We start from the raw sequence: 24,272 nt of genomic DNA on the forward strand, positions 1-24,272 counted from the left end.
TGCCAGTGCCGTGGTTGGATAATGCAGATTAAGGGGCGGTATTATCCCCTTCTGACATCACAAAGAGATTTAAATTTCAATTACCTTGCTTGCAGAAAATGGTTTACCAAAACTAACAGTTTAACTAACAGTAACTGGGTTATTCTTTTTCACATTTTTTAGGTTGATAGAAGCACTGAGGACCCAATCATAGCACTTAAACATGGAAAAAGTCAAATTTTCATGTTATGTCCCCTTTAAAGGAATAGTCTACTCATTTTCAATATTAAAATATGTTATTACCTTAACTAAGAAGAGTTGATACATCCCTCTATCATCTTAGTGCGTGCACGTAAGCGCTGGGGCGCTTTTCTAAGCGGATTTAAAAGAGGAACTATATTGTATGGTGGAACAGCACTTTTGGGAGTACTTCGACTCGGCGCAGTAACACCCTCCCTCTCCCATTATGACAGGGAGAAGGGGAGCGGATTTTTCAGGCGAGTTGAAGTACTCCCAAAAGTGCTGTTCCGCCATACAATATAGTTCCTCTTTTAAATCTGCTTAGAAAAGCGCTACGTTTTATTTTGTACCACCAAACTTGCTCGTATAACTACTTGTCTTAAAAAGGAAAAACGTTGATGTGTTTGGTCACTTCTAACTTTATCTCTGAGTGGTACCATTGAATGAATGGGGCTAAGCTAAATGCTATCGAAGTGTCGCAGCGCACCCCAGCGCTTACGTGCATGCACTAAGATAATAGAGGGATGTATCTACTCTTCTTAGTTAAGGTAATAACATATTTTAATATTGAAAATGAGTAGACTATTCCTTTAAGAATGCAAACCTTACATGGTCACATGGTCATATTGACGAATAAGGGATATACAAGGTGATTCAGAACATCCAGTCATGGAGCGAATATGGGCATCCCCGACTTCGTTTACATAGTTGTCGGGTCAGGTCCATCTACACTGCGGCAAAACCCCTAAAGTTTCAAACTAATGCTGAATCTACAGCTTTTACAAAAGTTTCCTTTAGCAAAATAATGCATTTTAAAACAAAAATGCACTAATACAGTATTAATGTACATACTATAGACTATAAGCAAATTATGAAGTTATATGTTGAAAAAGAAAAAGAAAAACGAATTTTTTTCATCCATTTTTTCTTCAGAAAAAAGTGACCCATTCTGTAAATACCCAGCAAAAGTCATTTTTTGTGATGAATTGTTTTCTACATACAATCATCCTACTGTACAAAATGTAAAGGACATCTGTGAAAATATACCTGGATATCTTCAATATTGATTAAGACCATGTCAAAGATGAAAAATTAATGTGATGTCAAAGAGTAAAGTCAAAAATCAATGCTTTTACAGAAAAGGTCACAAATTAACACAATTGAAAATCAGCATTTTAATGTAAAGCATTTTTATACATTATAAAATAGTCAATTGTCACCCCAAATAAAGACCAAAAATAGTCATTATATCATGTATTATGTGATGGAGAGGATAAAAAAGAGAGAAAAGAGTGTAAGAGAAAGGAAGTCTTCGCTCTCTTCTGTTTAAATAACAGAGCATGCAGACAGGTTCACCCCAGAGTTATCAACATAACTGAGGAAGAGCAACTGAAGGTTACTATGAGCTCAGACACGCATACAGTATTAGAAATTATGTGCAGTATAGACAGAAATACAAGCTGCAGAGCTGACTTAACATAATGCTGGTGGAGGGTTAAATAAAACTTAGAAAGATTTTATAAATCAAAAACATGCTTTAACAGCATGTACTCAATCTGGCATATGTTTGTTTAAATCCTGAAGATCCATGTTATCCCAGCATATGGGACCATTGAGAAAAGCATTTTTTTGTGTGTGTGATTTTTAGTGGAAACAGTGAAATCTGACCTTCTGTACAAAATAATTAACGCAGTCTAAAACTAAACTATAAATCCCAGATTTTAATGTGTTCTCTAAAATTAGGACCTGACTTTAAAGATGACACAAAAAGTGATTGATTGCACATCGGATTGGGATGGAAATGCAAACACACAATCTTATTATGATACCCACACAAGTCCATGGATAGTCAACTAAACAAAATATTATTCTAATTTCATTCGCTCATTAGCATGTTCCACAGGTGTCGCCTCTGGCATGCAAATGAGGGAAACGAAGAAGGCGAATCTGATTATTTCCAATTCTAATGCTCTCTGTGAAGCAGTGAGAAACTCTCAGTCGACTGCCGGAGAGGCCAAAAATACTGCGCTCTCATGTCCACAGCTGTCAATAAAACAACATCACTTGAACAATCATTGTTTCTTGAGAAAATGACACAGAAACAGCTGTTCTGTGGTCAGTGTTTCTGCTCTTCTGAGTAAACGACTGCTTATCAACTTTGGAAAGCTAAGGGGCCACAGAGAAGCCTTAAGGGCAAAGCTTGGCAATTATAATTATTTTATATTCATCAGAAAAGTAGATAATATTTAGGATACAGCTTGGTATAAATCTTATTTGATTGAATGCACAAAATTATATTATGCTACTGTAACTGTGCATATCATGATACTATATATTTTCATGTAAATTCAAACATATTTTACTTTACATTTACAAGTAAACTCAATTATTTAAAAAATAAAAACAATCATCTGTCTTTCAAAGTTGTTTTAAAATACAGGGTTCCCACACCTTAGTTAACTTCAAATTCAAGGACCTTTCAAGTACTTTCCAGGTCCAATATTCTCAAATTTAAGGACTAAATGTGGGGATACATTTCAATTGAGAGCAAGGTTACATCGTGTTACCTTTTAAGATACATTGTTACAGTTCCCTTTCGAGGGAACTCACGCTGCATCACTGCGGTGACACTTTGGGCACGCCTTCAGGGGTAAGTGTGTCTGAATGTGTATATCAAATTCAACCAATGGTGAGGGTTAACGACAAAGATAGGGTGACACAGGAGCCAGAAAGTATATCGCTATCTGAAATATTGCCGGAGACGGCGTTACAGGGATGCAGGAAGTGTGGCAAAAGAGACACAGCGTCTTGTTCCCTGACAGTTACATACGTAACCTAAAAGTTTTCATGTGTCAAACACAATTATGCAAAAAAGCATTTTGGTATGAATCAACATTGGCATACAGAAGATATAAGCATTTAAAGCAAACAGTTAAGCACGTTTGCTTAAAAAGTCTAGAATTTTTATAATATTATCCTACACTACACAGGGAATAATATGGATTTTTTTTCCAGAAAACTTCTTGAAATAAAATAGATTCAAGCACTTTCAATGATCTGTATCTATGTATGTGTATATTAATCCAAAAACTTCCAGGGCCTTGAATTTTTCTCCACAGATTCACAAACTTTCAAGGATTTCAAGGACCCGTGCCCTGAAAATAACACAATTATCCATGATATGGCCACACAACAGTTTAATTTATTTATACATCGCCTGTCTGTGAAAACTTTTTTGGGGGGATTTACGACATCATCTTAGATAATGTAAAAACACTCTTAATATAACCTTGATTTCTTTATTATTGACTGAGTTAGGTCATGTCAAAGATGGAAATCAATGTGAAATCAATGAATGAAATCAAACCTGATTAAATTAGACTTTAGTCTGGATTTTACAGATAGGGATACAAATGTGCCAAATTCTAACACAGTTTAACAACCACAAACAACCTTCTTAAATTCATACCCAGCTTACAAAAAGACCTGCTTGTAATTATTTCAGTTGTGGTTGGGATGATAACATTATGCCAACCACAAAAACAAATAGCTTAAAGGCCGCATGTTGAGACGAGTAGCACTGGACTACATGGTTCAGCAAGTACAACATTTCCATTACAGTAGTTAAACACAAGATGACTTTAGGGAAACTCCAAAGGTTAATGAGAGTAACCCAATCCAGTAAACATGTAAAAACAAATATATTTAACAAAAGGGCAACACTACATTATTTTATTACTGTGTGTTAATAGAAGAAATGGGTCTGGTGTTAAAGGGACACTTCACCCATTTGCATTAAGCTTTGTATAGTTAAAACCCCAGTCATGTTTTTGAATGGTCATGCATCATTTCCTCAGTTTCCACTGAGACAGGAGAAATACAGATTTCAGTGTTGCACTTCCTTCTTTAAATGATGTAAAAATCATCATTTTGCATCATTGAAAGAAGGAAGTCCAATACTGTATCTTTGTTGAGGGGGTGAGACTACAAACACCATTTTTCTCGGTTAAATAAGTACATAATTCGAAATGTATGTTACATTTCGACTACAAATATGACGCACTTTCAATTAAGATTAATGTTTCTACGGGTGAAATGCTTCTTTAATGTATGTCTAGGGTTATATGATCAGAAGTAGTGGGGTATTACAGACTGCCGTTAACACCTGGCAATAAAATGCATCTAAAATGTGTTTTCAGGGGCCACTAGAACACAATCTGACCACCTCTGAATGAGGCTTAAGAGACTGAAAATGTGTTTCCAAGACAAATCAGACTCGGTTACAGCAATATTTAGGATTAAGATCATCCTGAATTATGAGTAAAATTATATTTATTCATATAATAGACATCAATGTCCAAAGACACCTACAGATGAGGAACACAACATCAGCAACATTTCTAGGCCCATATTTTTCCCAACCATGGATTAAAACAACACAGCGTTTTAAGGATTCCAAAAATTCCACAATTGCACAGACTCAGATAAAGGTTGAAAGTCAGAGAGAGAAAACACAGCAGGTGCACACAGAAGAGATGTTTTTTAATACATTTTTGGGAAATTGCACGAGAATTTGCATATTTGGCAGACACTTTTATCCGAAGTGACTTACGGTGCATTCAGGCTTTACATTTTATCGCTATGTGCATTCCCTGGGGATCAGATCCATGACATTGGCATCACTAGCATCATGCTCTACCAGCTGAGCTTCACGAAAACCATTTCACCATCGAGGAACGCTACAAGTGATTCTGGAAAAGTGCAGATACCAAAAGGTGACGCTCAATCACCGAAAACAAGCTTCTGTTAGACACACAGCCTTACAGTATGTGAGTAGCAACTCGCAAGCAGTGAAGCGAGACATTATTAACAACTGTATGTTAAAACCTAGTGTAAATAGGGCCTTTGAGATAAGTGAAGTTTCAGTACTAGTGTCTGTCGAAGGCTAGGTATCAAATTGACCTCCAGAACTAGACTGGCTGTTATGGGCAAAACACTAGGGGCCCTATCTTGCACCAAGCGCAATTGACTTTGTCAGTGACGCATGTATCATTCGTATTTTGCGCCGGCGCACAGCGGGGTTTTTCCCTCCACAGATGCACGTCAGCAAACTAGGGAATGAACTTGCGCTCCCTGGGCGGTTCAGCGCAAAAAGGAGGCGTGTTGCGGCGCAAACCATCTCTTATGCTATTTTGCAGTTTCAAAAAACAATTGCGCTACTAACCAAAAAAAACTAGTCTAAAGTCAGTGGCGCGTTGCGCGTGGTTCATTATGCTATTTTAAGGGCGCATGCTTGACCATAATGTATAGCGTGCACAACGCGCATACACTTTGCTTATCTAATCTACACAGATGCAACAGTTATTTTTGCAAATCATAAATTGTTACACTTAAAAATATTAATACACGAGATAAGGGGAATCATAGTGGTGAGCATTGTGGTGAAAGTTTTTATTTATTGTGTGGCTGCGTTAAAAAATTCTCATGCAAATAACTGTTAACGATTAAAATATTTTCATAAGTTTGTTGTGTGGCTGTATTACGTTTATTTTATGTAAATAATAATTAAAATGTTTTCATAAGAAACCTTAATGTATATGAACTTGATTTGTAAGAGTACTTTGGGGTTGGACCTTGCTTGCGTTTCTTGGGTCCGATTTCAAAGCCCCCAAACCCTTTTAGCGGTGAGGGTGGACGCAGCGATGTCCTCTGCTGGCGTCAAGTCCTGAGGCAGATCCACCTCCCGCTACACGGCGTGCCCGATTTATGCTGGCAAGCGTGGGATTCCCCCGTACAAGGACATCGGTCTCCTCGGCTGTGAACCGCTCCTGGCGTGCGCCTGGTAAATCCGTCATAATAATAGCAACCCGCCATGGAACTTGCGCCCTTGCGTTTAAAGGGAATGTTGGCTAGCGTTCTGATTGGTTTATTTGACGTTACGCCCAAACCACACCTATGAATAATGAACCTACTTCAGACCAACGCCTTATTGATTTGCGCCCGGCGCAAGAGTTATTTCTCACGCCGGGAAAATAGCAACAGCGCCCAAGATCCGCCCACAAACTCACTTGCGCGTTGCGCTTCGCACTTGCGTTTCAGATCGTTAAAATAGAGCCCTAGATGTCCCTGTGAAGAGTGTGACACAGCCATTACCAAGGTTAGACACAACACAACACAAACGCCCATCTTAACACTTCTCAAAGTCTGAATGGGTGTGAAAGTCAGCAAGAAAGACTGAAAAAGGAGAGACGGCGGAAGAGAGAGTCATAATTGCGGCAAGACGGCGGGTTGCTGTTGATGCGCATCTACAGTCACAGAATCATCACGTCACCTGTGGCTTCCTTTCACCACAGTGCCGTGTCCACATATCAACACCTTTCTCTCTCTCACAGTACCACTTCACCCCCAATTAACACCTGCGCACGCACGCACACACCACCGACCCGGTATCACCTAGGTCAACTTGAACGGTTCTGTTAATATCACACACTTTCTGCACTCTAACCGGAGCTAAATCAAAGGTGAGTCTGCTTAAATAACACACACATACACACATATACAGTTAACTGTAGCTGTTCACATGCAGGCTGCACAGTGGGGCAGGCATCACAAGACTTATTGTTAATTAATGAGCTTGCTGAATGTGTTAAATATAGCAGACTGCCAAAATGTTGGAACTAAAAATCTACTTAATCAATAGCGAAAGCAATCTAGAGCTAAGCTGAAAAACTACAAAAATGCACTTTCTAACCCAATCAACAGATGACTCATTTTTCGGTGCCGTTTTGCCCCCTAGGAACCCCCCTGTTGCCATGGTAACCTCACCAGTCGAGAGTCCCGTTGTTGGTGCCAATCAGAGTGACCGCTGTGATGGCAGCGAGGGGCTCTTTGAGGAAGGTGGGCTGTCCAGTATGAGTCCTGTAACTGCAATGATGGCTACGGTGTAGAAGCTGTCTTCGTAGCCATCTGTGCCTCTAACGCTCACTATTTCTGCATCACACTAAAATCCTAAACAAACATGCACTTTTTACTTGCTCATGCCCACATAAAGTAAAGGGGTGCACGGGGCACAAACTAACACGGGGTTAGTTGTAACACGGACCGTTTACATTGTTGCACAGGGTTGAGCGAGTTGTTTTTCCGGGATTCAAATCTATATTTCAAAAATGTTAGTTTATGCCCTGCTCTCCCTGACTAAAAGACAATGAGATCAAAAAGAGAGTTAATTTTTAGCACTTTTGAAACGAATAGAAATATTCGATATAGTTGAAATAGTTCACACAAAACGAAAATTTGTACATAATGTACTCACCTGAATGTCATTATAGGTGTATATGACTTACTTTCTTCAGCCGAACACAATTGGGGTTATACAAAATATCTTTGCTCTTCCCAGACTTGTTAAGGCACTGAATAGTGGCTGCGTGTTTGAAGCCCATTAGAAAAATGAATCCATACGACTTTGGTGGGATAATGTCTTTTGAAGACAAACGATATGTTTGTGAGTGAAAACTATTCATATTTTGCTTATTTAGAGATTGCTAAGTCTTGTTTAAATGTAAATAGTGCTGCAAGTTGTGTATGATCTAAAATGGCAGCATGCTGTCTTGAGACAATCTCAGGAATCTCTGGTTCTTGGAAGTCTTCAGTCACAAGACGCACAAAAAGAAATTTTGGGTAAAGAAAGTAAGTCATATACAACTAGGTTGCCATTAAGATCAGTAAAATATGGGCTAATTTTTCTTATTGTGTGAACTATTCCTTTAAAAAAACCTGTAAGCGTGTCTGACATGTTTTGGTATAAATAAGCATATCTAACAGACTGTATTCTGTATTTCTGAATGCGGATTAAGTGTATTTGAAGTAAAAGTATTTGATGTACATATAATATGTGCATTCAGTTAATATTATCCCATTTTTGACAAAGGTGGCGTTTAGAGGTTTTTGCATATCTTTATATCATCAGCATCAATGCATTAGTTTCATCCACATATCAAACTAAAAAATGAAGCTGTTAAAAGTCAGATGTATCTGTGCATACCTGACATCTTTGCCCCATCTTGTTTCTAGGAACCCAGAAGCAGATGTAGATAGTGAACATGGTCATTGAGGTGTCTTCCTTTGGGTTAGACAAATACCTTATGAGAGATTAGCTATTACCCATCATGCTTTGCATTTCAAATAACTTTGCATTATTGAACTGTGAAGGAAAACAGCAGTTAAGCAGGCTAAATTACTGTACTTCTGTTGTTTTCCTTAACTGTGTGTCAGTCTGAATGCAACTATCTACAAAATGAATAAATGTGAAGTAGTGTACAGAGCCTACCTATTATCCAAGCATTAAAGGCTTTGCTCTCTACTGCAGTGTTAGTTATTGATGTCCATCGCCTCCTCAATGAAACACTGGGTTAATAGCATATCAGATCCAAATAACTGTAAAAAAAATCACCATTCAGTAAAGCAACAATTCAACAAAAACAGCAGTTTATTATTAATTTATTCAGGCATTGCATGCTTTTTACTATGTAATGACAAACAATGTAATTGTCTATATACATTTGTTCTTTTTTAATTAAAAACTTATATCCAGATCCTTTACCATTGCTACACATTTGCGCACATCCAACTTCATCCAAATATTGAAACATGAAACATTCATTTCTTTATGTCGAGATCTTTTATTAACGTGTAACAAAAGAACCCCCCCATCTCATGTCTCCCGTCTCTCACCCAATGGAGACGACTGTTTGTTTGCACAATCAATAAACACTTTTAGCAGAGAAAAAACACAAACAAAATGTTGTGCCACTTGGCTTTGATCTTTACAATGGTGGTCAGATTACAAGTGACAGAAATAGAGTGCTGTCTGGCGGCCGTCGTGTCGTTTGATGCATGGCGAGAGATTGGACGGGATGGTGTGTGTGAGCGCACCACGGATCTCATTTCTCAACGCCGGCAGTGTTGTTCTGACTGCGGACTTTATCGGCTGTGGAAACGTGTAGAGCCGACTTACACACAAATACACAGAGACTAAATGAATTCTTATGAATTTTGGGCTTCAAGGGTCAACTAACTTACTCTTCTTATTAAAATGCAGAGGTAGCAGGTGAGTTCTTGCTTTTATTGAGAAGAACCACAGATGGGGCCCTCATAAAATCCTTCATCAACACCTATAAATGGAAAATAAAATCGACGAGTCAGCAATGTAGATTTTGGAAAAGTGTCTCTCTTACATTTCTTCTAATTTGATTATTAGAGAATTTATATTATATTTATATTTATGCATTTGGCAGACGCTTTTATCCAAAGTGACTTACAGTGCATTACAAGGTATACAGTATAGGTTCGAACCCTGAGCTACAAAGGAACAATTTAGAGAGGATTGGAAATTATAAAAAAAAAGGAAACACAAGAAAATGTTGCGATCCAGATGTTTCTTAGCCTAAATAAGATGCAAACTAAACCAGACTTTATGCTGATAACCAGAACAAAGGCTCAATTTTCAACTGAAAACTTTTATTATTTTGTACGTTTATTTACAACAGCATTTTGGGAAACGTTTTTGAAAACAACATTATTATGATCTCCATGTAAATGACAAAAACGCAAATTTGTAAAAACGGTAACAACATCACCAACTACTATCTAGGCATGCGAAATGCAGCATTGTTATTGGGCATACACACCAAAGGCGAATTGAACAATTTGCGTGAGTAGATTACATACAAAGTCTGCAAAGATGTGTGGCGGAATTGCATGAAAACACACGCTATTTGTTTTTGTGCAAGTTGAAAATATTTAACTTAAAGGAACACTCCACTTTTTTAAAAAAAAAGCTAATTTTCCAGCTGCCCTAGAATTAAACATTTGATTTGACCTTTTTTTAATCCATTCAGCCAATTTCTGTGTCTGGTGGTATCACTTTTTAGCATAGCTTAGCACAATCCTTTGAATCGGATTAGACCATTAGCGTCAAGCTCAAAAATAACCACAGTTTTGAAATTTTTCCTTTTTAAAACTTGACTCTTCTGTAGTTACATTGTGTATTAAGACCGATGGAAAATTAAAAGTTGTGATTTTCTAGGCAGATATGGCTAGGAACTATACTCTCATTCTGGCGTAATAATCAAGGACTTTGCTGTTGTAACACGGATGCAGCAGGCGCAATGATATTACACAGTCCTTGAAAATAGTCCCCTGCTATAGAGGGTATGCATTGATGTCACTTTTCCACGTGACCACACAGGAGCACACCCTGTTGAGTGGCAAACGTTCAACAAAATGGCTGGTTTTCATAGCAGTTGCTGTGAAAATGCCAGTAAAACTGACTATTATCATCTTAAATTGAATTTGGTTGGACTTGATAGCAGAGGTGGACAATACTTAGTTACATTAGTTACATTTTCCAAGCATCTGTGCTTTATTAGGGGGTTTTTATTGGAAAAAATATTATTTCACAACATTCTAAAGCATAGAATCATACTGTGTATTCTTTATATTGCATATTACAATTTATTTAATACCTAATTACATTAAAATTGTGTAATTATACTTCAGTAAAAGTACGTGAATGTATTTAAAGCAACACTATGTAGTTTCCACGTAAAAATGACTTACAGCTCCCCCATGTGGTTGAAAAGCGCAACAGTGCCTGGTATCAGACACTCTTCTGCAGGCAGTGGGAGGGGCGGGGCTGTGTTTCCTACCCTCCACCGCCACTTTCAGAGTGTGCTTGTAGCAGCTAGGAGGCTGTTCAGGTTGCAGCAACAGTACAATTTGTCCATTTAAAAGTTGTATTATCACTGAAATAATTTTAGAGACATTATTTAAAGGTAAAAAAACTACATAGTGTTGCTTTAAATATTAAGTGTTAAACAAAAACTTGTATTTATGAAATGTAACAGAGTAAAAATTATGATAATATGCTTTGGAATGTATGTTTTCCAAAGAAAAACACGGATAAAATACAAATACTTGAAAAAAATACTTTTAAGTAGAAAGTAAAATACTTAAGTAGTGTGACCCTAGCAACTTGTCAACTCACCTGTAGTCAGTGGACGTTGGCATGAACGATCAATTTACTTCTCCTTTCGGAATTTTTTAGCCTGGGTGCCAGCCGATCTTAGTCCCGCCCACAACATTTTGAGGACAGGAAGATCGGTCTGGGGTTTCTCCGTTGAGGAGCTACTATGCGAGACCCAAAGCTGGTCGGCCAATCAAATTGTCCGGTCGGGCTTTATACGAAGATGGACAGATGATCAACAGTAACGTAATCAACCACGTCACCAAAGAGCACGTGTGTTGAATCTATTTACAACGAAATGGCTGCCGCTGTAGAATTCAGATGTGTGGATTCTAACATTGAGTCTGTTCTAAAAGATATCGACAGAGCATTGATTTTAAAAGAGGAACAGAGAAACGCGATCGAAGCATTTGTTGATCGGAAAGATGTTTTTGCCGTCCTTCCTACGGGATTCTGCAAAAGTTGGTCACACTTATGGAGGACAAAGTTAAAGAAGCAACTGAAATGGGTATCACGGCGATGCAACTCGGCGTGCACGACGAGATGGATATAATTAGCGGTCGATATTTTTCAAGCAAACATCTTCGTGGATGAAGTTCACCTAATGTATAAATGGTAAGAGATAGTCTTACTGTGTGACTTATTAAATACTTAATGTTGTGATATAAATGAACTGTTGTAAACATAGTAGGAGTTGATGTACGTTCGCTAATTCAGACTTTGTATAATCACAATGTTAGTGTCATTGTAGCAAAATAACTAGCAATTCGGTCAGGCTGCAAAAGACGTCATTTCAACATATGTCACACACTCCGTTGCTCTGATTGGTCATAGGTCTATCCAATTAAGTGCAGAGGCATTTTTCGGTTAAGACACGCCTCATAGACAAAGCCTAATGGAGCGGTATCGCACTTAAATTCTGACTAGAATTGAGTATGACAATGTCAAGCTAGTATTTTTTGGCAGTCTGTAAATCAATTGGTCTGAATTCTTGTTAATCTGTTAGTATAGTCTATCGCACAACAGCTTTTCCCATTTAGACGCATTTCCCAGTTTTTTCGCTGACTTCACCCTGTACACAAATTCTGCCACTCTGTCTTTTGCCACTCAGTGGGCGTACCCCAGGCACTTTCGTCGAAGGTGATGTCAAGTGCATACCCTTTATTGAAAATTACCAAGGGGACTATTTTCAGGCTCTCTGTTGAACTCGGAACAGCGCATGCGCATGTATTATCTGGGTTAGTAAGTATCTTTTACTGGCATTTGTCGTTGTTTCCACCAATTGATTTTGATGACAAAACACAAAGTTATATTAATTGAGAAATTCCATTAAAATTTACGAATGTATTTGAGCACAAAATAATAAAAAAAGAAACTGCAAGAAAGTCATTTTGAAGGAGAAAGACAAAATAGTATTTGTTTGTAAAACATATTTAGGTAATGCTAACTTTATTTACAAATCATTTTTTACAGTGCAGATAAATACATGCTTTTTCACTCTTTTACAAAAACACTAATTTGGCCTCTTTCATGTGGTAGTTCAGTTACATGGTAGTTGCAGTACGGAGAGCAGATGTGAAACAGGCTTATCTAAAATGACCCATGTCTGCTGTAGTGGACTCAAACTCATTCTTTCTCACAGGTGGGTCTGAACACATTTCCACACGACTGCTTTCGCTACCCGGCTGCATCACATAGAGGCCAACAAACCACTACACTGCATACACCAGATAAATCAACACCAACCCCTTTCAGATGTGTTCAGATGACTGAGGACAAAAGATCAAACAAACTAGCATTTGACACGAATGCTTAGGACAAAAGATCAAACGAAGCATTTGACATGAATGCTCAGGACAAAACATCAAACAAAGCATTTGACATGGTGATGCCGAGACCTACTTATAATGCTATATTTAGAGCACGGTCACAAATTAATGTATAATCACGAGAGCAAAACCTCAAAACATCCGGTATGTAGTATTGTATACTTATTACAGTTCATGCCTCAAGTACAAAGGACTACAGTGCGAATATAGTGTGCACTAGAATATGTGAAGTGTGCATCAGCATCAACTTTGCTGTACAACTCGCTGCAAGTTGTGGACAATTTAATCTTGTTGGCGAGAAGGAAAAAAAGTGCATGAAAGGAAACGAGAAGATCCAGAGAAGATGTGGCTCCTACAGGGCCGACCACAGTGGTAATGATAACTGTCTCCCGCTGTGTGTGTGTGTGTGTGTGTATATACGCGCGTACACTTGTGTGGTACCGCGTTGCCTGTGTAAGGCTAATGACCTCTTCAACACCTTACAAAAGCACACGCTTGATTTTATATATACTTCAGTTGCCTTGAGCACACACTTTCACCTTTCATCATGCACATTTTTATGCACACATGCACACACACACATGCTGGCACGGAGGTGTAAGTGGCAGAAACATTATGAGCTACAACAGCAGTTGAAGGTGAACCAGAGTTAAACAGACGATGAAGAGAGGGGTCTTGATTTTCGCTGACCCCACCTCGGGGCGGAAAGGCAGCTGCGCGCACACACACACACACACATACGCTTTATATAAAGTTGAGTGTAGCTAATTATCACCTACGATAAACTAAGCTATGAAACACACTAAGGGCATAGATTTGCATATGAACGGTACGTCCAAAGACTACTGAATAACCTGTACAATACTCCATTTTTAGTGATTGCATATATATTTTCTTTAATTTAAGTGTAATTTCATACCTCAACCTTTTAGATTATAAAAATAACGGTCAGCCCTCACAGATTCCCCTCTTTCCCCCCTCTCTCTACCTTCCTGCCCCTGTGCCTCTTGTTAATTAATCACCGTGTTGTTAAAGAGTGCCAAGGCGGACTCTGAGCCTACTGATAATTAGGGATGTGTGCTCGTGGCTGGCTGTGAGAGGCAGTGTGCGAGCAAACGCTAGAAGGCTGCGTGCGTGCGCTATGTGTGGCTTTTTCTGAATATGTGTATCTGAGCAAGCCAGCTATGATCATGCGCCGTGTGTTATGTGAGAATTTGTGTGTATCGGTGGTAAAGTGACACATTAGTATTCCGAGAAATCGCTGCTCTCCTGCTGTCGTGCTACTTCCTGCCCATCGCCGGCCCAGCATTCAACCAGACATAGTCTACCTCAGCTCCCGCAGGGGGTTCAAACATAACAGACCTCAATGTCCCAAGGACCAGCCTGACCCAGCCTGACTATCAATATAGCAAAGGTACACTGAAAATTGCCTGGTGAATGAGTTGAACTATTAACATTTTTTGACACATTGCATATACAATATAATAAATGATAAATGAATGATGATATGGTTTTGGCCATTGCACACGTCCTGTGCACAGCTGGGTCATATTGGTTCAAGTCCGACATGCAACACTTCACAATCCCAGTTCAACACTGTAGCCAAAAATTCCTTTTTCTTTTTTTCTTCTTCTATATCTCTTTTTACAGAGCTCATCTGTTATTTCGGTTTCTCGCTGTGAGCTCAAAGATTCTCTTTGTTCTTTTCTATTGTCAGAACTCTAAACCTTCTCTTAATAAATTGCTTGCTCTGTCTGCATCTCTTCTCTCTCGCTCCTGATTGCAGTATATGAGCGATAATGTTTTTAGCAGCCAGCGTCATGTTCAAATCTGTAATAACATTACACCAGCAGCCACACTGATGGCAACATGCATCACCAAACACAAGCCATCTCAGTCATAAGTAAACAAAACATCCATATGCAGAGTAAACACATCTATACACACTAATGGCCTATAACAGCCCGCACACAGAGGCAATTTGCACACTAATTCGTACACTTTACAAAGAAAAACAGCAAGAACTAAGAACATAAGAGCTTTGTTGATCAGGTCGTGCCCTTATTCTCACATCATCAAGGAAGAGGATACGGAGCATGTTGTAAATATGCCAAATTGGGTGCTGTAACTTTCTGTATGTCATTAACAAATTTAAAAACAAGACAATGATAGTTTCGGAAATGTTTTGGTTTAGTTTCATCAATTTAAATATGAACCTGGGGGGGCAATTATATGAGCAATTTCAAAAACGATCAGGTGTAATATAATTTCATCTAGTAAAGGTAAAGATGGAATTTAAAAGGGATAGTTTACCAAATCTGACTCACCCTCATAGCTGATTTTCTCCCTTCTGTGGAAATTTAAAGATGGTTTCTCCAAACAATTAGTGAATGGTAACTATAAAAAAGCCAAATGCAACTTAAAGGGACACTACACTTTTTTTGAACATAGGCTCATTTTCCAGCTCAACTAGAGTTAAACATTTGATTTTTACCGTTTTGGAATCCATTCAGCCGATCTCCGAGTCTGGCGGTACCACTTTTAGCATAGCTTAGGATAATCCATTGAATCTGATTAGACCATTAGCATCGCGCTCAAAAATAACCAAAGGGTTTCGATATTTTTCCTATTTAAAACTTGACTCTTCTGTAGTTGCATCATGTACTAAGACCAAAGGAAAATGAAAAGTTCTGATTTTCTAGGCACATATGGCTAGGAACTATACTTTCATTCTGGCGTAATAATCAAGGACTTTGCTGCCGTACCATAGCTGCAGCAGGCGCAATGATATTACGCAGCAGCAGCCAAAAATAGTCCCCTACTATTAAAAGTTACCAAAGGGATGATTTTCAGGCAATATCATCAATGAGAGTATAGTTCCTAGACATATCGGCCGAGAAAATCACAACTTTTAATTTTCCGTCGGTCTTAGTACACGATGTCGCTACAAACGAGTCAAGTTTTAAATAGGAAAAATATCGAAACTCTTTGGTCAATATTAAGTGCGATGCTAATGGTCTAATCAGATTCAATGGATTATGCTAAACTATGCTAAAAGTGGTACCGCCAGACCCAGAGATCAGCTGAATGGATTCCAAAAAGGTAAAAATCAGTTGTTTAACTCCACGGGAGCTGAAAAATGAGCCTATTTAAACAAAATGAGTAAAAATGGAAAATAAATAGATGTACGTTGTACACTATATTTAATTACATGATAAGACTAAAATGTATAGAAACTACTTTTGCTTTCATTACCGAGCACTTTGCATAGAAAATTAAATTTCATAAAAGTAGTACTATACATATGTATTATGCACTATATGGCTTTCGAACCTTTGTGTGATGAACAGCCTGAAATCTAAGTTGTAAGTTGCTGAAAACGTAGCATGGTCACCATATAGGTTGTATGATACATGAAGTTGAGTAAATAAAATTTTTCAGATTTTCATTTTTTGGTGAACTCTCCTTTAACCCTTTCTATGCTCTTGAAGCATAAACATACATGTAGAAAAAATATGAACCAGAACAGAGGTCAGGATTTCATGTAAGGTTTCTACTAGTCTCATGACATATACATTCACAGGCACACTTTAAACAGACCCAGGGTCACGGCCATCGTTTCATTTTTATTCAGCTATTGTATTCACAGCCGGTGATGTTGACAAATTCATTTTGAAATCCATTAGTCTCGCGACGTGGCTTAAACGATGTGCCCATTAATGTCCACAGCTTTAATACAGCCAATACGCATCTGATAAATCAGGTTATCTCAGACACCTTCCACATGCCATGAAGAGCGGAAATTAGGGAATTATTAACTATCGGCAGTATGCGTATGTGTGTGTGCAAGTGGAAGATAGAAACATGTGAAAATGAGTAAGAGAGACACTGTCACAGCAGGAAGACAGTGAGTGATCCAACGCCATAACAATTATGCTAGTGCTATTTTATTTAATCTTTTCAATTACCTGTAACCTTTTTCTTTTTTAATATCATCCATTGTATCTTTCACTGCCAGGTGTATTTTCCTCTCTGTTATTCACTGGTTTTATTATGTTGCTTTGTGCCTCTTATTTGCTTAATTTTATTTCTTGTGTATACAAATACATTTATACATGTGGCAGACATATTTAACTAAAGCGACTTACTGTACAGTGCATTCAAAGCATGCATTTTATCAGTAACCAATCACCTTCTGCACTAATGCATTGCTCAATTGGGCTTCAGGGGTGACTACAAATAAAAAAATTTTGTGTGTATGTACTGAAAGGAAGAAATAAAGAAAGGAGGGAAGGAAGAAAGAAAGAATTAAAAAGCCTAGTGGTTAGGTCAAGGACCAATTTTTTATGCCACCTGCTTTTCTGGGCCCAACACGTTGCCAATTTCCAATTGGTTATCTAAACTCACTGTCTATAGAGAAAAATGACTTAAAAGCTTTTCTTATGTAACTCTTGTTATGTTAGCCTTCGTAATAAAGTGAAAAAACACTGAACCACCCCAAATGGCTGTAAACCAGACATCACAAGAGCGCGAGAGCATGTGTTTGCAAGTGTGCTTGCTCAGTTACAGCTCCCCAGAAACTGCTGACGGTAACTGCAACTTAAAAAAAGTGCGGTTAATAGAGTCTAAGCTAGTATGATCGGCATTACAGTGTTGTGACGTGTGTGCATGTATAATTAGAGATGTGTGTGCTAGGACTCACTTGGTTAATGAGACGCTGGAAGGGGTCCGCAGCAGCTGGCAGGAAGCACGGGGGAGCTGGGGAACATCTGCAGGGGGGCACAGTGCCGCTCTCTGTGCCACGCGCAAACACACGTACAGGAGATCAGCACCTCGCACACACCCGCCGTCACAACCGCTGCAAATACTAAAACCCATCGCTGTCACCATAGCAACCACGAACCGGCCATGTCACCCGTGGTGGGGGAAAGGGGAGCGCCTGTCAGGAGACAAAAAAAAATGTAATATCAATTCGGCACTCTCAATCGAAATGTATGCTTGTATAGCATTACTTTTGCCAGGCATGGTGGGCATATATGTGCAATACACAAGATAAGAAGGTCAACGGTTAGAAAAACGCGTCCTTGAATGTGTCCATTTTAGAGTTTTCCACTGCCAAGTGTTGGGTCAAGCACCAGCCGTACAAGAGCTCTGAAGCATTTACACTACCCGACTAATTCAGGCCTAAACTGCAGAAGTGCTACATATGCAAAGTGCTAAATAACTGCCGCTCCCACAGGTTTGTGTTTTTAAAGACACACACTTACAGTCATTTGCACGCATAAGCCCGATTCCGATGGCTGAGTGGGACAGTTAAATTTATGTAGTTCAGACACGATGGAAATCTCAGAGTAGGTGTTTTTCACAGCACCGCAAACATCTTTATTAGAAATGTCTTTATAGTATATATTTTGCCTATATCTTCCATAAGGCTGTGCAGCTCACAGACATCCTCTCTAAACTGTATCTTAAAGGGGACATATCATGAAAATCTGACTTTTTCCATGTTTAAGTGCTATAATTGGGTCCCCAGTGGTTCTGTAAACCAAGAAAATGTGAAAAAGATCAACCCAGTAACTTGGTATTGGTAAACCATTCTTTGCAAGCATGTGAAAAAATAGGTCATTGAAATTTGGCTCCCCTTGTGATGTCAGAAGGGGATAATACCGCCCCTTAATCTGCACTATCCAACCACGGCATTGGCATTTAGTGCAGGGCTCACCTCATTGCATTTAAAAGGACACACCCAAAAACGGCATATTTTTGCTCACACCTTCCAAGTGGCAATTTTAACATGCTATAATAAATTATCTATATGGTTTTTTGAGCTAAAACTTCACATATGTACTATGCGGACACCAAATATTTATTTGACATCTTAAACAAGTCTTGTGAAATTTCCCCTTTAAACTGATCCCACCCAAACTACTCTATGGGTTACTAAAAAAGACAAAGATAGAAAATAGACACATTAATATATACATTTTAATCAATAAGGTTGCCACATAGGTTGCGATACAGCCTATCGATCCTCACCAGTGACCCCCGAGACAACACTTGGCCTTTAACCCCTATATAAACTTATACATCTCTATAAAAACACATGCCCTCTGTCCATATTGTTATTTTAGTGATAGCCTAAAAGCAGTAATAAACTGCGATTCGATTAAACTAGCATTTTTGACTTGAAAAAACATGAAGTATATTTTTAGATTATTTGACAAAAATGTTTTACAGTGTATTTTGAAAAAAGCTGAGCTTCTGGCACGCTAATGACTAAATTCTTCCTTTATTTGGTTATTTGTAATTTTAGCAGATGTGCTATATCAAAAGCAAGTATATTAATGAAAAGCTCCCCATGGAGCAGCCTGAGGTTAAGACCCTTGTTGAAGGTCACAATGATGATAAATATACTCAGCATCTCCGCAGTTCATGAATCATCCATGGGGTTTGAACCCAAAACCTCTGGGTTACCAGCATACCTCTCCAATACTCATTACACAGCCACATTGTAATGTACTAACACTCTTCAGTTGTTAATAAAGTGCGTAGACAAGTAAATCTACTTGATTAATAATAAATGTTAAGACTAATAATCTGACAGTAAAACACTGTGAGGCATCAATAATTTGGCCTGGCGACTGTAAAAAAGAAATCGTGATCATCCATTAATGAGTGACTGTTGGTGAGCTTCAGTGCTGGGATCAAATACAGCACACTTCTGAATAATAGAGATGCCAGGAGGCCTAACACAATCCCATGTGGGTGAGACACATCAAGAGGGGCCAAAAAACAGCGTTGTACCCAGAGGAGCATGCACGGCTGCGTGCGTATGCGCATGTTGCCGTCATTAATGTGTGTCAGCCATCAATAATGCAGATAGTCGGTAGTCGTCTCATCAAAGCGACGCTTCTCTGTTCCACATTACACTGAGATAAAAACAAGCGAAACAGACCGGTCTGGGTGCGTGCCCGCATTCGAGAGAAAGGAAAGCTACGAGTATCACATCATTAATGGCTTTCGGAGTAGTTCCACTCTGCGCGAGAAATCTGATTGCACTCGTACGGTCTTAAAGATCTCTAAATAAATGTCTATAAAAAGATTACAAACACACACGGGGGGTTGCAATATAAGGTAGACGGGTACGCAAACAGATATTTCTCACAGCACAAACATGCTCTAGGGAATAGTTCCAATGCAATTGTGGCTTTGAGTAAATACATTTTTTATGTGCTTTTAATTCACATGGAAATACGGATGCAGTATTTCCCCTTTACTCACCTACATGTACACACACACACATAGTCGTGGAGATACACGCATAGAGACTCTGTGGATCTAAAGAGGGCTTCCTCTCAGCGGGCAGGAGTGATGACAATATCAGCATCTAATTTTTCCTTTTCAAGAAGCTGTTAATAAGGAGTATGAATAGAAGAAAAGCTTTTGCTCAATGCACTAATTGCCTTAAAAGCTCTTCATACAATTTTCCCTGTCAACAGAGATAGCATATGTGTGTGCGCGCGCATGTGACTGCTTGTGTGTGTGTGTGAAGGGATGCCCATAAGCACCGTGAAGACACTCTCACACTGATAAACACATACACACACGTTAACCTGAAACAGACTAAAGCACACAGCCTCAAGGACACACTAACCTATGCACGCACGCACACACACACATGCAGTGAATGTGGCAGGAAACTACCGTGCTAAGCGACAAAGAAGTCATTAAAACAAAAAGCACGCTGAGTGCTTTAAATGCCGTTAATCAAATTCGAACACACTGAATGCATCTCCATCACCCGGCGCTGACATCAAGCTTATTGTTCAACAAAGAATTAAACATCTCACTTCAGTAACGTTCAATGAATACGGCTTTCACACTCTTTATTTAGCCATTTCAATAAAAACCTCAACGATTCTTAATTTTGCATTGTTTTCTTATACCGAATTTACATATTTGAGAAAGAGGATTGGCTCTTAAATGAACAGTTAACTCAAAAACTGCGAAACACACATGTTGAAGTTTGCAAGAATTAGCATGAAGAAAAAAAAGGTGCATGTGTTATTTATTCAATTCAATTCAATTCAATTTTATTTATATAGCGCTTTTCACAAAAGTCAATTGTTTCAAAGCAGCTTTACATAAATAGAAGCAGTGAAAAGCACAGAAAAACGACAGATAGCACAACAAAATACATGATAGCATGAGCAGTTAAATTTGCTGCGGCTATGACTCAATATTATAAGTGCACGTATTACTAAAGCAACGTATAGAAGAGGAAGCTAAGTAAAGCCCAAAAAGGCTGCCTCCCCGGGGTGAAAAACCCCCTAGGAGAAAAAAAACCCCGGGCTTTTGTCCGAGGAAAAATAAGTCCTAGGAGGGAAAAACCCTTGGGAGAACGGATAAGGAGATTTAGCGGAGATTAAGCAGTTCTGCCGGTGATCGTTGGTCAGGCATCAGCTGGGCATAACGTTGAAGGACGGCCAGTAGATCAGATTTATGCAACATGCTTTTTTGCACGTTTAATTTGTTCTTTACATGAAGCAATCATATAGCTTCAGAAGACTTCCCAAAAGCCATGTGACAGCATACATAGCCTATTTAAGATTTTGTTGAAAGAATATTCCTTTAATATGATAGTGCACTGCAGCGCCGTTATGCAGTGCAACAAAACTCCCCAAGTTGTTGTCAACTTGTTGTGCATCTGTTGTGATTTAGGAGACGATGGGTCGCACAGTGTCAGGTCAAAGGCACTATCAATATAGGCCTGTCAATAAAAGCAGGCTGGTGTCAGGAAAAGAGAGGTTGTGAGGCGGGTCAGGGTGCTTCTACCACAAGCATCCATCAGTGCCTTCAGGTTGGAGACAGCAGTGATGTGAGGGGGGGTGGATTTGAGTGAGGGGTCAGTGTCAGGGAAGGTCCCCAAATTCCCAAAGGATGCTTTTTACATCAATAGAGCACTGGGGGTGGTTGGCTGTGGTGGACTAGTCAACGGCAGGTCACCGCCAATGCCAATAAGGGCACACGTCATCAGGCTAAGCCCCGGGCGAGATCTCCAATTAACCCTTTTCACTCCCGACACACACTCGGAGGACGGCATTTAAATGGAACCGGTAAACGGGGGTAAATACAGGGTGGGAGTCATTAGTGTAAGGCTACAGCATGGATTGAGGGTGGGTGTCTCTTACGAGTTGTGGGAAGAAGATGAATGGATGAAGTGGAGAGTGGGCAGAAAGAAGAAGGGGGGGGGTAGTATAGTACTGTACAGTTATTTAACAAGCAAGCCAACAAGAGTGAAAGAATTAGCACATTATGACAAATAAATAGTTAAGCAACATGAGCCAAACCTGCTGTATTTTTTTTTTTTTTTAGTTTGTAACTTCACACTTGCACACATGAACGGCGAACATAAGCAAGGAGGAAAATAATTACCCTCTGCCACAGCAGCTGGTTTGTTCATAAACACGCAATTATAATTTCACGGCGGTCCATTAAATAGGACCGACTCCAGGGCAAGAGCAGCACCCATCCCACTAACCACAAAAAAACAACATTATCTTAAAATTTTCAAATAATGCCCACTAACACCTTCAGTCTGTATGCACAAATTGCCCGATTTTGGCAACTTTTTATTATGAAATCAATTATATTTTAACAGGGTGCCTCCACTAGCTCTCTGTGACCCCAGTGGTAGCAGTACATTGAGAGGGAAAGAAAACAAGCGCTTCTGTTTAAAAAGACAAGCAGCTGGATCATTAAAAGCTTAAATCTACTAGAACTGAGTTATTAAAGCAGTTCTATCAATCTAAGTAAATACAGGGAAAACAGGATCATTTATTTAGAAAATATTTTGCCTGAAGCTTTAAAAAGTGCCATAGACATCACATTGGAAGTCATTAGCCAGTTTATAACTTAAACCAGAAACAAACCATCATTTAAGCAGATAGACTAGGAAGGCCAAACTTTCACCCATGCTGTGTATTTGCTTCTGTACAGCTCATTGCATTAGCAGTGCAAGAGATCATGGGTTCAGAACACACATACTGACAAAAAAACTTGCAATGAATGCATTGGATAAACGTATCTGCCAAATGCATAAATATAAATGTACAATCTGAATTTATATATTTTAGTTATGCATATCGTTGTTAATCCAAACACAAAACATCCTTGATGGTACAATATGTCTAGCTTATGTACATTATGTAGATACTTAAAATTATGACATCCATGATACTGACATAACATGTTATGTCCTTAACAACATGCAAGATACATTTTTTTATAGAAAACCTTGTACATTTTTTAACGCATAACGTCTCTCTCCCACACTTCAATTTTATTACAATAAGAACATGCACAGTAGTGCATTATGTTATTACCAAGGTTACAATTATACCAGTTGTAGTTTTAAAAATCAATATTTTCGTGAATAAATAGCAATGATGAATAAGTGTCACGATTATATAGCAAGAGAAACACAAGATTCCCCCACCCACTTGTTTTTCTCTCTCTCTCCCTCTCTGTCTCTCTCTCATTTCTGCTTTCACAATCCTTCTCTCAGTAATTAAGCGTCCATCTAAAATGGAGTCTTTTCTTTGCAGCGAGCCCATCTGTGCCAGACACCCTACAGTGCTTTACATGCTGCCGAGCTCCTCGTTCTTTATCTCACCCTGCCGTGACAGTCCCATAAAGATGACATCATAATTAAGGGAGTAGGGATGGAGGTGTGAATAGGGAGATGGGCAGAGGCCTGGAGCGTGGAGGGAGAGACGCACAGCTGGAGGGGGGCTTAAAAAGAGAGAGAGAGAGAAAGAGAGAGAGAGGGATAGAGATGAGGTTTTGTAGGGCAGCAGGGGTGAGGTGAGCTGGAGAAAAAGAGTAATGAAGCTCCTCAGATTACATTGGGAAATTGTCCTTTCACTATAAGCACTTTTTTCTCTGTGCCTCACAGCTGAGCTGCTGCTTGTTTAATTTGGGAAGAACAAAATCTCGCTGAGATCGGCCCATCTCCACGGATTCTCTCCATTTAGCCCAGCAGAGATCCTAAATCCATGAAAACATTTAGCCCTAGAAGCAGTTTGATCGACACTTCGGGATTCTCCAGGAAGCCCTATACCAAAAATAATTTTTTTTTATGTGTGTGTGATAAAAGTGAAGTAACCATGTTTTTCTTTTTGGTGTATTGATTAATATAA

General features: G+C 39.0%; 1 long non-coding RNA gene across 1 annotated transcript in view; it reads right to left on the bottom strand.

Annotated features, from left to right (window-relative positions):
- Positions 1-8,667: 8,667 nt before the first annotated feature.
- LOC135789288 (uncharacterized) overlaps positions 8,668-24,272 on the bottom strand; it is a 99,328-nt gene continuing 83,723 nt past the window's right edge. The window contains exons 4-5 of the long non-coding RNA XR_010547526.2: positions 17,774-18,010; positions 8,668-9,389 (exon numbers count right to left, since the gene is read on the bottom strand). This is a non-coding gene — a long non-coding RNA (uncharacterized lncRNA). The remainder of the gene's footprint in view (positions 9,390-17,773; positions 18,011-24,272) is intronic.

Source organism: Paramisgurnus dabryanus, chromosome 13 (genome assembly GCF_030506205.2).
Source record: "Paramisgurnus dabryanus chromosome 13, PD_genome_1.1, whole genome shotgun sequence".
NCBI lineage: Eukaryota > Metazoa > Chordata > Actinopteri > Cypriniformes > Cobitidae > Paramisgurnus > Paramisgurnus dabryanus.